Source organism: Hipposideros armiger, unplaced genomic scaffold, assembly GCF_001890085.2.
Source record: "Hipposideros armiger isolate ML-2016 unplaced genomic scaffold, ASM189008v1 scaffold_1313, whole genome shotgun sequence".
In the NCBI taxonomy this organism is placed as follows: domain Eukaryota; kingdom Metazoa; phylum Chordata; class Mammalia; order Chiroptera; family Hipposideridae; genus Hipposideros; species Hipposideros armiger.
In genome coordinates this window covers 325171-336426 of record NW_017732663.1, presented here as the reverse complement: position 1 = coordinate 336426, position 11256 = coordinate 325171, and the positions used below count along the sequence as shown (strand labels likewise).

At 37.1% G+C, this 11256-nt stretch overlaps 1 protein-coding gene and 1 pseudogene across 5 annotated transcripts in view; one reads left to right on the top strand and one right to left on the bottom strand.

Moving 5' to 3' along the window:
* Positions 1-11256, top strand: part of JHY (junctional cadherin complex regulator) — a 68050-nt gene that overhangs the window by 18792 nt on the left and 38002 nt on the right. The gene's annotated exons all lie outside the window — the stretch shown is intronic.
* Positions 8433-8920, bottom strand: LOC109377177 (transcription factor BTF3 pseudogene; annotated as a pseudogene).

Genomic DNA, 11256 nt, shown 5'->3' with positions numbered 1-11256 from the left:
CACAACTAGACTGAAGAACAAAAGGACAGCAACTTGTCTGTTCCCTTTCCCCGATTCCCCAACACTGTTCCCCTCTCCCAATTCCCCAATAAAATCTTTAAAAAAATAAATTAAAAAATAATAATAATAAATGTCCTCCCTTTCTCATCTGATCATTTTGAATGTGGATTCTACCCCAGATGATGGATTCAGAATCTATTGGAACTAGTAAACTTAGTTCTATTTAATGGGCACACATAAAGATCCTATCAGCCTACCTGCTATTGAATACAGCTATGGACACAAGAAAAGAATGTAGCTGGATCAGTACAGCCACCACCCGATTAGGGGAACAGCTTGAAATTCATCACCTACTAATAATGTGTGGTCATTTTCAAATATAAATGGAAGGTTATTACATTAAATGGAGATACCCTTAGACTATTCCAAATCTAAATTGGTATTATTTAAAGTGCTCTAACCTGTTGTTACCTGTCATTTCTGATGGAATAAGAGAGGTGGGATGAACATTTGTGATTTTTTTTTTGATTCAGAAACTCCTTTTATAGGGAGCCCCCTTCTAGTTGCTAGACAGGATGCTGCCCAATTCATGAATTGCTTAATAAAGCCAATTAGATCTTCAGATTTAAAAAAGGAAAAAAAAAGAAACTCCTTCAATAGTTTTAAAGGATTACCGTATTTTCCCCATGTATAAGACACATCCTTTTTTGAAAAATTTGGGGTCTAAAAACTGGGCGTGTCTTATACAGTGGTTGTAGATTTCAAATGCCATCGATGGAACTGAGGACGAGACAATATATGAAGACAGTGATTCGTCATCAGACACAGATGAGGACAAACTAATGGTTGGGAGTTTTGACAGTGATGAGGAGTTGTATGAATTTTATGATGAATAAAACATGAGTTCAATAACTTTATGTAATACTTTTTTTTTCAAATTTCGTGCCCCAAAATTAAGGTGCGTCTTATACATGGGGAAATACAGTATGTCACATCCTTGCCTTTGTGACTAATAAGGAAACAAAGAAATGGGTATAGTACATTTGGCTGAATTGTCAAAACAAATTCTTAGCTGAATTCAAGCAGTTTTCAACGGTTTGACCCAATTTTAGATGTTTAATGTACTTCTTTGTTTTATAAAACTTACGTGAAAATTTGAATTTTGATTGCTCACTTACAAATATAAATAAATTTTGACAGTCCAATATATGTGAAAAATGTTATAGCTAGTTATTTCTCCCAGAACAGGATACCTTTCATTATTTTAAAATGTGTTCTCAAAAGAAGCTGATATTGAAGGAGAGGCAAATAGGTCAGAAATAGTTATATTTTTAATAATACAAGGGAAAAATATTTATTATAAGCTCTTTAATTACTGATATCTTAATTGCTAATTTTTTTAGTAGTTATAACTTAATTTACTAAACAATATTAGGGGGGGTTGATTGTCAGTGATTCCATAGCATAATTTTCATTATGCCAAGGAGGACACTTTAAAGCATTTTAGGCTTGCTCAGTCTTAAGCTCATGAATTATTCTTTGGCCACTGACCTTGTCCATTTCTTTCTCCACGTTCAAATGTCTAAGGACTGATTGCTAATTGTATTCAAAATTGTTTCTTAACCATTTCCAACATGTATTTCCTTCACGTTTACTCTTAGTCTTTCAAAAAGGATAGAAATTAGTTTGGCCTAACAGTGATATAATGATGTGTGTAACTTATTTCATTGAATAAGCATAGAATGATATGTTCCTTTCAAATCATTAGTTATGTATGAAAGGTGTGCAGGTCTTTTCATCCAGTACAGATTCTATATTCTCTTATGGGCAGGAAATACACGTTGAACTTATTTTTTAATCTCCATAACTAAACTAACACACCTCAGTAAATATATGGGAAACGAAAAATGTATCTTTTCCATCACCCCCAAACTATTCTCTTTAGTATTACTTGAAGTTTATATGGGAAAAATGGTATTTCCAGAGCAGTAGCTTGAAATCCTGGCTGAATGTTAGAATCACCTGAGAAACTAAATTTTTAAAAAAGTGATTCTCGGCTCCATCCAGACCAATTTACATCTCTAGGTGAAATCTTGAGCATCAGCATGTTGTTTTTTTTTTTTGAACAGTAATTTTTTTAAAAGACCCTCAGTTGATTCTGAGTGAAGCCAAGTTCAAGCACTTCCCCAGACGTAGTAGAGGTTCTCACCCTTGACTTCACATTGGAATCACCTAGAAAATTTTTAAAATGCTAATTCCGTGAACTGAAGCCCTAAAATTTGGATTTAATACATTTGGGGTGCCCTCTAAGCATGGGGAGTTGTCAAAGCTTCCCAGGTGATTGTAATGTTTGGCCAGGATCAAGAATCACTGATCTAGAGCAGTGGTTCTCCGTCATTTGTGTATAAGCTATCAGAACCATTTGGAGGGCTTGTTAAAGCAGATTGCTGGAGCTAACCCACGGATTTCTGATTTGGTAGGTGTAGGGTAGGGCCCAAGAATTTGAATTTTCTACATGGTTCCAGATGATGCCACTTCTGCTGTCAGGCCCGTATTTTGAGAACCACTGATCATTTGCTTCTCAAACTTTAAGGTGCTTATGGACTACCTCAGGATCTTGTTAAAATACAGGCTTTGATCCAGTAAGTCTGGGGTGAGATTTAAAAGGGTGCATTTCTAACAAGCTCCAAGGTGATGCCAAGGCTGCTGGTACATGCACCACACTTTGAGCAGCAAGGTGCCAGAGATTAAAGAACATAAAGAAAGCATTTATCAGAAACCTAAAGCCAAAGTTGGGTAAGTCAGTACCTACAGAGCTCTGATGGTTTTAATGGCTGTTAGGAGTATTCCTTTGATGGGGGATGGGGTGATGAGGGTAAGAGGTATAATGTTAGAAGTGGCATGTTTTTGATTAAGCAGCATCCTTTTGGAAGTTTTTTATGTTTGAAAATCTGTTTTCTCTTTCTAATTTCTTTAAAACAGATGACAAATGCCTTATAACTAGGAACATGGAAAGGATAAATGACATCAATTGTTAAATGAATTTATAAATGTTAATTACCATTATGCACAGCCAGAAAACCCAGCTTTTTGACAAATTGTTTTGTTGCAAGCACCCATACCCAGTTGAATCGATTTAAGGATCTTACGTAGTGTATTATATTTAGGAAGATTTGAAAGTAAGTCTAAGAAATTTACAACATTCCAATAAAAATGTCAATAGGTTTTTTAAACAAAATAAAACTTGAAAGCTGATTGTTAAGTTAATATGCATGAATAATAAAGAAAGCTCTGGAAATTAAGAGTCATGAGAGAATATAGCCCTATTAGATAGTATAGTATATTATAAAGCCTCAATAATTAGAATATGGTAATATTTAATGCATTATGCAGACAGAAAAACAAAAGAACAGAACAGAAAGTCTGGAAATAGAACTAAATTACATATGAGAATATATGATCTGAAACTATGATTTGATAAAGGCAGTATCTCAAACCAGTGAGGAAATTAAGAGTTATTCAACTAAACAACTGGATAAGCCACGTGGAGAAAAATTAAGTTGGGTCCATAGCTCATATCATACAAGATAAATTCTAAATGGATCAAATACTTAATTTTTTAAAACTAAACCATAGAAATGGATAAAATAGGAAAAGTCTCCTATAATCTTGAAATTATTTAAAGTCTAGGAAATATAAAAAAGATTGATAAATTTGACTACATAAATATCAAAAACTGCTGCAGGGAAAAGCACAAGAAAGTCAAAATATAAAGAACAAACTAGGAAAAATATTTCTAATTCATATAAACAATATACTAACCTCTTTAATATGTAAAGAGCTCCTAGAAATCAAAAAGAAAAAAGAGCAATATTCCAATATAAAAATACATAAAAGGTATGAATAGATAATTCACAGAGAAGTTAATAATTATGGCTATTAAGCATATGAAATGATATCCAATTTCAGTTATTATAAGAGAAATGCAAATTAATACTACATTGGGATTCCATTTTTCACCTAAAATTAAACCAACAAAATTTCCAAAGTTTGATAAATCCATAAAGCACTGTCAAGCTGGTGAGAGAATGAGTTAGTATAATCAGTATCGGGGGAAATGTGTTAATATCTATTTAAAATACAAATACGTACACTCTTTTTTTTTTTTTTAAGATTTTATTGGGGAATTGGAGGAAGGGACACAGTGTTGGGGAATTGGGGAGAGGGACCAGCCAAGCTGTTATTCTTCAATCTTCGTTGTGGAGGGCGCCAGTCACCGTCTGGCTTCCCATTGGCAGCTCTTGGCCTCTAAGCTCAAGGTGCTGTGTTCAATCTTAGTTGCAGGTGGGCATAGCCACCATCCCATGCGGGAGTTGAACCAGCAGCCTTGTTGTTAAGAGCACACGCTCTATCCACTGAGCCATCTGGGCAGCAGCTCAGCTCAAGGTGCTGAGTTCAGTCTTAGTTGTGGATGGGTGTAGCCCACCAACGAACAGGCAATCTTGTTGTTACACCAGCTGAGTCATTCTGCCACCTGTTGGCACTCAGCGACAGCTCAGCTTGGGTACAGCGTCACTGGCCCATGTGGGAATCGAACTGGCAGCCCTGTTGCTCAGAGATCATGCTCTTAAGCCAACTCTTAACCAACTGAGCCACTCAGCCTGCCCAAATACATACACCCTTTAAGAAAATAAAGTGTAGTGAGTAAGCATATAGGCTTTGGAGCCAGGTTGGCTGGCACTAACACCTGATAGCTGTCTAACCTTGGGAAGGTTGTTTTACCCCTTTGTGCTGTAGTTTCCTCATCTTTAAAATGGAGATAATAATAGTTATTTCCTCATAGGATTATTAAGAAGATTAAATAAATGGGTTAATACATACTCATATATAGAATGTATAGATCAAAGTCTAGCTTGTAACAAGCACTATATAAGTGTTAGCAATTATTATTTTTGTTTGACCCAACACATTCTACCCCTAGGAATTTATCCTAGCTACATGCGCAGTTTTGAAATAAGATCATTTCACAACAAAAGATTAGAAACCACCCAAATGTCTATCATTTATGGAGTACTTAAATAAATTATAGTATACACTATTATACAATAAATTATACAATAGTGAACAAACAACTCCAGCTGTTAAAAAATTGAGGATGTTATGGACAACTTATCAAGATTTATTGTTAAGAGAAAGTAAAGGTGTAGAATAGTGTATACAGTATAAAAAGGTGGGGAAGAATAAAAATATATATCATATTTGCTTGGCATGCATAAAAAACTGTGAAAGGATACATATAGATGGTTAATTGTAGTGGGTGGAGGGGGGACAGGTGGGAGCACAACCATTCATTTTATACCTTTTCATAGCCCTTATTTTTTAACTATGCCTATGTATTTACAGTATACAAAATTTTGTAGGAACCCTTGTAACTTCATACACCGATTACTCAGGGTCACCTAACTTGCATTTTTTTCCTTGTAAATAATGGCTCAGAGTAGAACCATTGATTTTCAAATTCAATTGCTCCACAGTCCTTTGGCCATTTTTCATAAATCTATTAGTCATACATTAAAATGCACTGGAAAAATCACCTTTGAATATAAGACCTTAGTCACATGATGTGTGAAGCAAGAAACTGATGTAAAGACTAACACACACTAGAGGGCACCTAAGTATCACAGTTGGCCAATAACTTCTCTGGTGAATATTCAGTGCTTGCTTTTATTATGATGATTTCTTCAGCAACCAGAAGTATTTCTCTGAAACTCATTAGAATTTGAATCAATTTATGATCTACCATTAAAGGAAATTGTATCTTGAAAAATGAGCTACATTTCTATCTTGATTCCAATGTGACTGTGAAAACAGATGATGGTGAAATTTAGTATAAGCTCAGAAAAGAGTGGTAAGTGCTTTATACATGTTATTCTTTTCTTTCCTTGTAATTTCTTGGAAAGAAATCACAGATACTTTGCAAATGTGTATTTTGCAAAGTTTATTCAATTGCCCTATAGTCTTCAAGACAATATAAAGTCTTATATAGAATCTATTCCCCATTCTGAAGATGAGCACCCTTTTGTGTCTCTTGCTGAGACATCAGGTCAGTCAGCCAACTAATATTTATTGAGCACCAACTATGTGCTAGGTATTCTCTCCAGTGCTAGGGATGTAACAGAAAACAACATGTACAAAGCCCTGTCTTGAAGGAACTTACATTCCAGTCATATGATACAGGCAAGAAACATGTAACAAAATAATTTCAGGTACTGATAAACACCTCAAAGGAGACTGAATAAAATTTACTTAATAAAGTAATGAGGGAGGTGTAACTGGGATGCTTAGTGCTTGGGGAAAGGCTCTCTGAGGAGATACTATTCAAGTTGAGACGTGAATGGATGAGAAAGAGAAAACTGCACGTCGGCTCTGGGGAAAGAGATTTGGTTTGCCCCAGCGTTGGTAGAGGCATTTTCTCACAGGAAGCAACATAATGTTATGGAAGAAAAAATAGAGAACACAAAACACTTGGTTTGGTAGCCAGACAATCATGGATTAAATCCTGGCTCTTTAACATACTAGGAGGTAGCACTTACTAGATATTTGAACAAGTGGCTCTCTAAACCTTATCTGCTTCGTTTTTTATATAGGTCAGTTTCTGCCGTGGAGGGCTTTTGGAAGAATTTATACAAAGCTTCTAAGAATTTATACAAAGCTTCTGACACATGGCAGACACTCAGTAAAGGGAAGCTATTATTACCACTGGGCATTCTTTTAGCCATAGGAAAGGAAAGGAATCCACTCTGGGGATAGGCCTTTCTAAACAGATTTTTTTTTTTTCATACTACAGTGCCTCAAAATGAAAGGGATATGATTTCAGGTAGAGTAAGAAAATGTCACCAAAAAGATATCACCTATATATTCTAGTAGCCCATTCTACGATGTGATTCCCAAAAGACTGTCCACAAAGGGGTATACCTAGGCATACCTCATACTTGCCATGCTGTCTCCCAGATTCAAACTCTCAGAGTGGTACACAAGGCCCTTCATGACGGGCCCCTTCCTGCTGATTTAGCCCCGTCCTTTGTGGCTTCCCCTCTGCTCTAGCCATACTCTGGAAACTCACAACTCCCAGACCCCAGTGTTTCCCCTGGGTCTCTTCATGCTGATGGACCACTCTTCCTGTCTTGTTTGCTTGGGAAAACCTTACCTTCCTTTTCAGGTTCAGCTCAAAGGCCTCTGCCTTTATGAAGACTGTCTAAATAACCTCCCTCGCACTACCTGCGCATCCACCATAGAACCCACTACACCCCATTGCACTATTTTGTTAATGTGTCTGTGTGTGTTTACATGACTCTGAGCTCAGTAAGGGCATGGGCTGACTCATCTCTGAATTTCCAGAGTCTGGCATGTAATAAACCCTGTGTAAATTTTTGATGAAGGGGTATAATTGTTAAATACTTTTTCTTTGGTCCAGAATTTTATTATTTTCAAAATGAAAAGATAAGAAAGACTAATTGGAGCTTGTGCTGTTGACTTAAATACTGGAATTTGTCATCAAAAGATCTGATTTGAGCCCTAGTATTGGAGCCTTTTATTATTGTTAGTAAACCACAAAATTTTGCTGGGCCCTATTTTTCCCAATTAGAGTGAGGTTACAAATGTTTGCCTTCTACCACAGACCCAGGATTATTGGGATCACCAAATAAGATAGTGTATGTAAAAGCTGTATAATCATATAGCCCTATATAAATATCATATTTATTATTGAATGTTTGATTTGAATTTAATCTTCTACTGCATAAGATTAATATCTAAGTGGTATATTGCTCTCCTTTTCTATAGTTTTGAATTTAGTGAAACTTTTGATTGTCTATAAATTAATCTTTACCTTTTTTAATTATGATAACCTTTTTCTAGTTATATTTGGTTAGAAACAGAAAATTTTAATAGAATTCTTCTAGTTTGCTGGTGTTTTTGAGTCCTACCTCTCCTATTATACTTGTAAAAATTATTTTACAGAGTGAGTAATCTGTACATGTTTATTGATTTTTAGATTTTTCCTTTTTTTTTTTTTTTTGCCCTTTTGCAACCACAAGAAGAGCACTTACTTAAGACAGCATAATTCAAATTGAACTTTATGGAATTTTCAATACATTTCTTTTCTTCTTTTTTTTTTAACTAGGCAAAGAAATGTATTAACCTTTGTTTCAAACTTTAGTCCCAAGCTTCTTCCCCTTAATTAGCTGCAAAGAATGATTTCTGTATAAGTAAAAACTGAAAAGAGCTGCAGTGTCCAAGGGGCTGGGCTGAAAAATATTACAGATCAAGATTTTATCAGATCCATGAATAAAATTTTAAAAAGCAGTCATAATATAAAATAGCAGCTCCCAGTAACTTCCTCAAGCTTTATGTTCTTCAGAAGTTGACTTAATTCAGTTTGCTTCATTCTTGGAAGCCTCCTCAAAATTCTCCACAAGATCTGGGACTTCACCTTCGTCCTCCTCTCGGGTAGCAAGTGGTGCTTTTCCATCCCCAGGTGGTTTGGGCAGAGCTTCAGCCGGTCTCCTTGAACTAGTCAGACTGTCTGCACCAAGCTGGTTTAAGATGCTGGGTAGCATTGCTGTCAGCTGCTTCCTCTCAGCATAGCCTGTGATGGTGAAAGTGTGTGCTGCCAGAGAGGCTTGAACTTCAGGATAGTTAAAATGGATCACTGTTCCATGGTTTGTGAATATATTCACCTCTTCGATACCAGAGATGCTGTTTACCCCTAACTTCTTTAAGGAGAGCTGAAGTTTTTTTTATCATCTGCTGTAGCTATTCTGTGAACCACCTTCTTTCTGTGAGCAGTTCCTTTCCCACAAATGCGCACTTGTGCCTGCAGTTTGGTGAGTTTCTCCTGGTTCATGATAGTTTATTTCATATTGTTGGAGAGGAAAGGGGGCCATGCGGAGGACTAGGGTTTCTGTTCAAGCGGTCTTAGGCAGACCAGCTGAGAATAAACGCACACACGCAGGGACGCAAGATGGCAGCTTTTCAATACATTTCTTAAGGCATTTTCTTGTATGCACTATTCAGCATTTAGTTGCTTAACTACCAATTTGTATGATCTATAGAGTGATACTTCACTAATTTAATATTACTGATAAGGGATCTATGAAAAGAAAACTTTCCACGTAACTGAAGGATGCCCTTTCCAAACTAGAACTCCAACATAATTAATCATTTCTAAGGATAGCTTTCAAAAATGTGCCTAGTGTACCTGATAATTCTGCAGTATTGTACCCAGGCCATATTGCACTGTTCTATGTTTTTTGTTGCAAAAATGCATCATGACTTTTCTGACAACCCAATAGTAAAGTCAGGGGCCATGGTGATGGGAATGATTCTTTGCCTCTTTATTAAATGCCCCAGACTGCTAAGAGTCTGAGGTCATTTTTGCTGCTGTCATTGTATCTGCTCTTCAGGAGCTTCTGGCCAAGTGGGAAGCAGACATGTAAACAGTCAGTACAAAGTGGTAACTAGAGACATGTAATGTCCCTAAGTAACCCAGAAGAAAAGGTACCTAAGTCTGTCAGGGGAAGTCAGAGAGGGCTTCACAGAAGAGGCAATCATTGACCTGATTCTTTAATAAGAAGTAGAAGGTAACAGATGGAGGTGGGCAGCAAAGGGAGGAAAAGGGAGCATAAGCAATGGCATAAAGACGTGAAAGGGGCCGGCCAAGCGGCTCAGTTGGTTAAGAGAGCCAGCTCTGAGCAACAGGGTCCCCAGTTCGATTCCCACATGGGCCAGTGAACTGCACCCAAGCTGAGCTGCCGCTGAGCTGGCAAGGTTACCGGTTCAACACCTGTATGGGGTGGTGGGCTACATCCCCCCCTCCCCACAACTAAGATTGAACACGGCACCTTGAGCTGAGCAGCCGCGAGCTGCTGACGGGCGACTGGATGGCCCAGTGTGCAACAAGGTTGCTGGTTCGACTCCTGCATGGGTTAGTGGACTATGCCCACCCGCAACTAAGATTGAAAGTGGTGACTGGACTTGAAGCTGAGCTTGTGCCTTCCACAACTAAGACTGAAGGACAACAACTTGATTTGGAGCTGATGGGGCCTGGAGAAACACAATGTTCCCCTCCCCCAATTCCCCAACACTATTCTCCCCAATTCCCCAATAAAAATCTTAAAAAAAAAAAAGATATGAAAGGACACTGTTTATGTAGAGCCTGCTGGCTCAGTAAGAACCTCTATGGTACTAGTCAGCCAAATACAGTGTTTAAAGCACATATGAAAAATGATAACTGTATACCTTAAATATTTGATTTTCACTTCCAATGTATGATACACATGAATTTGCCAATCTTTTACTGAGGAGCCAAGGCATTTTCTACCAGTGCATATCCTATTGACTGGAGTGTTGCATTGTCTTTCTTGCAGTTCTAGTGCATCTATGATTTGTATTTCTGATTTCTTGAAAGAAAATTGGAAACCTAAAAAGCCTTTAGAAGCAATCTAAGAACATAATTTTTACAGGTTTTTATGAATGTTTCCACTAATCTTTTACAGTTCCCTCCCCTCACACACATGCACACACATGTTATTTTGCCATTTGCTTTTATTGAGTTATTCTAAATTATTTAACTTAGTTTTCATGAAAATAATAACTTTATTTCACACTGAGAGTTTTACAGATGATCCAGATGATCTAACCTTTAAACTTCATAATTTTAACAATACATTCAATAGGAATAAAAAGGTTTAGGAACTATTGTAATATAAAAGACTCTTGGTAAACATACAACTCAGCTAGTGGAAACAGAAGTACCAAGGCGTATGCTAAGCAGTCGAGCAGCCATGAGCATTCAGCTGTGGGCATTCAGTTGGGCATCTTAAAGGAGGGCTGGAAAGTGTTGCTTAATCCAGTAAATTATTTAAGAAGATGAATAGTGCTGTGCTGTATATGACTAGATTGTGAGGATGGGAGTGTGGGTATTTAGGTTAGAAAAACTGGCAGGTGTCTTTCATATAGGTCCTTGTGTGTCATTTTAAAGCAGGCACTCTCTGAATGTGGTCCCTGAACCAGCGGCAGCATCACCTGGGAACTAGTTAAAAATGCAAATTCTTGAACTCTATCTTAGACCTTCTGAATCAGAAATCGTGGGGTGAGGCCTTTAAATCTGTGTTTTAAGAAGTCCTCCAAGTGATTCTGGTATGTGCTCAAGTTTTAGAACCACTGTTCTACAGAGTTGGGCCTTTCCTCTACATA